This window comes from Parasteatoda tepidariorum, chromosome 8 (genome assembly GCF_043381705.1).
Source record: "Parasteatoda tepidariorum isolate YZ-2023 chromosome 8, CAS_Ptep_4.0, whole genome shotgun sequence".
Taxonomy (NCBI): domain Eukaryota; kingdom Metazoa; phylum Arthropoda; class Arachnida; order Araneae; family Theridiidae; genus Parasteatoda; species Parasteatoda tepidariorum.
Genome location: NC_092211.1, coordinates 48,400,827 through 48,407,947, shown reverse-complemented (window position 1 = coordinate 48,407,947; position 7,121 = coordinate 48,400,827).

Below are 7,121 nucleotides of genomic sequence, written 5' to 3'. Positions count from 1 at the left end.
TTCATTATTTATGAAATAATATATATATATATAAAACCAAATGTAAATCAGTTTTAAAACTTATTAACCATTTTACATTATTAAATAATAAATAAGTTACGTTTACTAATACTAAAAGTTCTGGGTAAGCCCATGCCCCATCAACGTGTTAAGTTATAATGAATACAAAATTATAAAGCACAAATTAGAATTAACTCCTTGCACTGTTGAAAAATAATTTCTTTTCAAAAAAATAAATACAGAGTTAGTTATTTTCTTATTTTTTTTAACAAAAATAAAAATAAATCCGAGTTTTATAAAAACAGGTTGTGAATGAAACTGGAATGCTAACCGAGCAAAATGATTAGGTTTCATTTTTTGCTTATAGAAAGAATAAAAACGGAAACTTTATCTAGGAAACTAAATCTGCGTCGATACAAAAAAAAAGTTTCTGTTATATTTTAATTTAATAATATTTGGTTTTGATGTAAAATCAGTTTATGTGGTTCAAAAAATAACGATCATATAGTAACCTTGAAGGTTACTGCATAATAAATGAAGTTATGTATAAAAAAAAGAGATTTCATTTAATTTCTTTAAAAATTATCAATAAAGTGTTATTTATTTAAATGGAAGATTATTTCATTTATTTTCGATTACTTTTGCTATTTAGAACAGTGAGTATCAGAACAAATAATTCTCGTAGTTGTTCTTATTATAGTTCTTTTTAGATTTTTGAATTGCGGAAAAAGAGGTGGTGCCATCTATTAGCAGCTTTTGAAACAGGACACTTGACTTTTATATGAAGAGCTATATATATTAGACTTAGTAATGAAAACTAGTGAAATATCTCTTGCTTTCTACATATTTCACTAAAGGGTGTTCTTTTTAAAATAAGTAAGTAAATAAATCTCAATTTTGACAATTAGGATCAAAAAATAAGTTAGTAATTAAGGTTAAAAAACAATATTTCTTGGAAAAATTTCAAGCTTTATTTTATCACTTAAATATTATAAAATTGATCATTTAAAATTTAAGGCTAAATTTACATCTTCATAAAAAAGTATTGCGACAAATAATATGTACTTGATTTCTCTCTCTCTGTCTTTTAACGTTTTATTTAAGTAAATTTATGGATTTCATGATGAATAGAAACTTATATATTTAGCAAATTCTTTATTTTCCTCTCATTCATTACTATATTCCCATTCTCTAACTTTCAAGAGTTAATATTATTCTTGAATGATATTTATATCATTCATTTTTACTTCATTTTGAATTATTCGTTTATATTCTTCTTTTTTATTCATTTTTCAATTATATTCGTATTCAATTTCTGTCTGAGGAAAACCTTATAATTTACTTCGTTTTTAAAATTTTTTTAAGGTAAGGTACATTAGGAATTGCATGATGGATTGCATATGAATAAAAACGTATGTACGACTTATTGAAATTTTTATTTTAAGATTTATTGATCCAAAAGTTTAGACACATTTTGAGTATTCCTAACTTTCTTGTTCAGTTTTTAGTAAATTTTAATTAAATTCTGGAATAACCTTTACCCACTTTCGTTCAAAAGAAATTCATAGATGCGCGATCCAAAACAATCGACTACAATTTTCCACGAGGAGTTAGGTATTCTTTTCCTGATAGAAATTAGAACAATCCTTTTTTTAAATTTTTATTTTATTTTTGTGATACGAGCCCCGATAACATCTTTTTCTTTGCAAGAATTACTTGCTGACGTGTTCAGCACTTCGTTGGCAATTTTTTTTTTTTGACAAAATAGTAGATGGTACATTTTTTTAGGATAGTTAGGAAAAAAATACTAATTAAATCGAGATTTTTTATTAGAATTGATTTTTTTTTAAAAATTTTATTCTGAAAGTTAATGAAATAGTTTTATTACATAACCAATGTCATCAAAAGACTTTATTAGATAATTAATATCATAAAATCAATTATAAATATTAAAAAAGTAAATATTTTTCATCAAAACTCTTTACAAAAATTGTGAATACATTATAAAAGATTTTCATACTTTAAGTTCATTTTCTCAGGACATAGCCTTAAATATTGGAGCATATTTTATTATATAATTTTATTATTATAATAATATAATAATAACAATAAGTAGAAGAAATAAAATTCTTATAACAGCATTCATAATATATTTTTTCGTTCATCATGTTAATTGACTTTTGAATGATTTATATTTATGTTGAATTTCTTATTTTTGTTATAAAATAAATGTTATTAGAATATCAAACTTGAATTGGAGTTTCTTTTGATTTAGTTAACCAACAATTTTATTCAGAAACAATAAACTTTACTATGATGTACGAAAGGAGAATTATCTATTTTACAATAATAAGGAGAATTATCTATTTTACAATAATAATAGTACGAAAGGAGAATTATCTAATTTATAATAATATATCATTAATTTAAACTATTTGTACAACACTATCTTTCTTGAGTATAAAGAATTGAGTTTTCAAATGCTTTAAAACTAATTTCTTTCAGATTTATTTTTCTGAAATAGAAGTTATTTTAAATATTGGGGTAAAGGTGGTACTAACATATTTTTTAAATTAAAAAAAAAAAAAACAAAAGAAAAAAATACAGATAATATGATACTATGTTTAATTTACGCTGAAGATTAATAAATATTAGAAAGTTTGGTTTTCATTAACATCCAAAAATGAAAATAAAAAAAGTAAATTGGGCTAATTTTTACTAAGACATTTTTATCTACCTACTTTTGTGTTTTTAACGATGAAATTCAGCAATGGAAATTTTGACCTTTTTCTGACTAACTAGAGTACTTAAATATTTCTGAGAGTTCCGTGTTTGCAGAAAATTTAATTTTCAATCGTTTCTTGATCACTACGTGCATTCTACATTAACAGGATTCATTTCCAATCAAAATTTTTATACCTCTCCTTATAACCAAATTTCATTCACAACTTTTTGCTACACAAGTTGTAATTATTTTCTAGACCGATTCTAAGCGAATTCATCAATGAAACTATCTATCGTAAACTTTCATCCATTTCTAAATAGATTAAATACTAGTGCTAAAAATACGACTTGCAAAAGTTTTTCTGTATTATTCATCGTCAACCGAAACTGCGAATATTCTTTGTGGTAAGAAACCAGTTAGTGGATGAAATTGCAATGGTAACTGAACACAATTACTGGATTTAAATTATAGAATCAGGCATTAAATCTATTGAACCAAATCTGTTTGAAAGCAATAAAATTTTTGAGCTTTATAATTTAATCGAAAAGGTCTAATTTCGATCGAACAAACGTCAATAAACTGAGTCGGAGAATGATAACGAACAGGAGGCAAAGGCATGCCCATAGCAATGAATATTGTTGAAAAATCAGTAAAAATTTTTTAGTATGTAATTATAATTTTTTTATATTACCTTAATTATGTTATTTTGCTTTGAAGTTCTTTTTTCCGAATTTCATTATTTATGAAATAATCTGCATAAAATGTCATTCAATTTTGTAGAATTGAATTTCTGGTCGGTTTGCAATTTCAAATAATTAATAAAGTTATTTCTACAAATAACTTTTAAGGAAAGAATCGACCTAATGATTATTTTTTATTTATAAGCTTTGAATTATTTGGTAAAATGAATAAAAAATTAATTACTGAAATGTCTTGAAGCAAGAGCACTTTTTACTTAATTTTCCATTATTTAAATTAATTAAAAAAGTATATTTTTTTTGTAATGAATGTGATTGCGATTTTCTTCGATTAAATATTCAAACAAAAAAGAATTCAATTTCACAAAAAAGTATTTTTCATTGAAAATTATTTTAATCTTTTTCGAATGTATTTACTTTTTATTATTAAAAGAGGAAAAAAAATCTATTTGAACCTTTCTACACCGGTTTTGTTTATTTTATTTCATATAATTCATTTTAATATTTTTTATGCCTAAAATTCTCTGGCTAATTTAAATTCATGGCAGGCAAAGAAACAAACCGTAAATTATTCTTTGTAGTTTTTTTTAAAAAAAAAATAATTTGGCTCGAAAATTAAAAAAATTCGTAGAAACATGAAAAAATTATGTATAAAACCTTTTTTTAAAAAAAAACTTTCATCTCCTTTTCAGAGTAAAAAATAATTCATGCATTTATGAGAATAAAATAATGTTTAGAAAAAGATATATTAAATTTGTGGAACATAAAAATGTTGAATTCCAAGGAAAAAAGTTGCATTATACCTGAAATATTAAAAAAAAAAGAACTAAAATTTTTACTGTAAAGAAAATAGATGCTAGAATATTTAATCCAGTATAGGGTAGTTAATTAATACCAAATAAAAAAATGCTAGGATAATAAACGAGAATATTTTGCTTCATTCGAAATTTTTGTTTTGCATTTTTTTCTCAACTGAACTATTTTCAATATTTATGTAACTTAAATAATTAAAATTTTTTTAAATGCTAGATTAAAATATTTAAAAAAAAAGATTATTTAAATTAGCAACTCCGATTTGAGGAATGAAGAGTTTAAAGGAAAATCTTTTAAAGAAGGGTATGATCGTTTTTTATTAATGAAATTGACCTAAGAAGTAAAGTTCCTAATTTTCGACTTTTTTTTGTTGAAAAAGAGTTGCAATTTACATTTATTTTGTAGGAATAAAGCATCAGAGTGGTCTAACGCGTATTATTGTTATATTTATAGTGGAAGAGAAGCGCTCTTTGTTATTCTGTTATATGGGTGTTTAAAATTAGGAAAAATTTAAGATTTGGTTGATTATCTCCAAAAGTTATAGACAGAATTTAAGGAGTTTTATGTTTGAAATTTTTTACAGCAGTACTAATTACGTATACTATTACGGTATAATACCAGCAGTATAATACCATTGCGTACTAATTTCCGCTGAATTTTCAAATTTGTCTTAAGTATAATATGAAATTTCTGTGTAAGTCAATAAGTCTGTAAAAGGGAGAGGCGCACGCATTCTTTGGTTTAGTAATGAAACCACTTTACAGCTACACTAATGGGGCTTTACAGCTTTACAGCTACGCTGCTTTGTTAATAGAAGCTTTACAGCTACACTAATGGGCTAATGGCGACTGTTTAGCATTTATCCTTAATGAGGACCTGAAGACAGTACTGGCATGGATGCGCACTACACTACGGCAATTCACACTTAAGGGCAGCAATCACTCTCCGTCACTCGTCTGATAAGAATGGTTTTATGTGCTTTGCCCCCTATTAAACCGTATTTTTTAATTGATTCAATTATAACTGTTTCATACTTTCCGATTAGTGCTACACGTGATCTGAAAGAAATTCTGAAAGGTAATAATAATAATAATTATTAATAATAATAATAATTATTAATAATAATAATAATTATTATTATTAATAATAATTATTATTATTTTATTATTATTATTTTTATAATTATTATTATTAATTATTTTCTTATGTATCACTCAATTTTGTTATTTTATTTAAGTTTTACGCTCGCGTGATTATTCTTACCCTCATTCTTCCCNCTACTATTACTATTATTATTATTATTAAGGTTATTATAAATATTATTATTAGTATTACTACTATTACTATTATTATTATTATTAAGGTTATTATAAATATTATTATTAGTATTACTACTATTACTATTATTATTATTATTAAGGTTATTATAAATATTATTATTAGTATTACTACTATTACTATTATTATTATTATTAAGGTTATTATAAATATTATTATTAGTATTACTACTATTACTATTATTATTATTATTAAGGTTATTATAAATATTATTATTAGTATTACTACTATTACTAATATATTATTATTATTTTTTGAGTTATATTAACCTATGCATAAACCAAATTTCTTTAAATAGCTCTCAGTTCTGGAAAAAAATCGATCAAGCATATATATTTTATTTTTGGTCACCAGTATACATTCGAATTAAATATAATTAATTTATATAGCCTTTTAATGTTTTTTTTCTTCTTAATAATAAAAATGTGAAAAAAATAGTTTTTCTGTTTACAAAATTTCGTTATACATATTGTGAATAAAGGATAACGAAATTATGTTTAAAATAATTATTAGGCTTTTGACGATGCTTATCAAACTGATTTCAATATAAATTTGCATGATATTGATTGCGTGTAAAATAGACTATTTGTTTATTTCTGTGATGTGAATGTGATAATCGCTATAAAAAATGTGATCACTGAAAAAGAATTATAAATATTACTTTACTTTTAATTATTATTGGCAGTGATGCAAAATATTTATAAGCTTCATTAACAATTTTGAAAGGACTATTGCTTTTCCTCATCTGTTTTCAACGTCTTAATTAACAGCTTCGAGAAAAAGATTGCTTTGCCTAATCCTATTTCGGATCCTGCTGTTCTTAGGCTGGTTTTGACTCATCAAATTTTGTAATTCATGCTGTTTAGAAAATATGTGAAAATAAATTACATTTTAGATACTTTTTTATTCACAAACGACGGTTATAAAATAAAATATAAAATAAAATACTTTTAAAACGATTTCGATATAAACTATTTCACTGTGCAGACATATAATACAAAAAAAAATTTGTAGTTACATTTTGTTAATATTTTAATCAATATATATATTAAATCTATTAGAAAAATTACTTCGTGATCGTACGAAATATATACTTTTTCGTACTGAATACTTAAGTTTGCTCAAATTCTTAGTGAAGTTATTAATTTTAGAGGGAAATTATAAATTATATCTGAATTATATCTGTTTGCTGTTGTATTTATATAAAATTTTGTTTTATATTTGTATTAAATGTTATTTAATCTGAAAGTAAGTTATAAGATAACTTAGGAATTTTCTTTACACCCGAAGATTTGTTTGTTAATTTCTACAGCCAGCTCTCTTCTTTGAGAAAAAGCTCAGCGCCCGTAATTGTAACCTCCAGAAAAATTAGTAGAGTAGACAGCGAATTAAACGGTCAACTGATTAAAGCTGACGTCATATCGGAGGTGCACGCATCGCATTCTATGGCGGTTACAGTATCAGATTACTGTTACAAAAATTCCGAGTTTATCCTGTTCGGGTGCAAAGAATTTCTTTATCAGCATTCCCTTACATTGGAATATGCA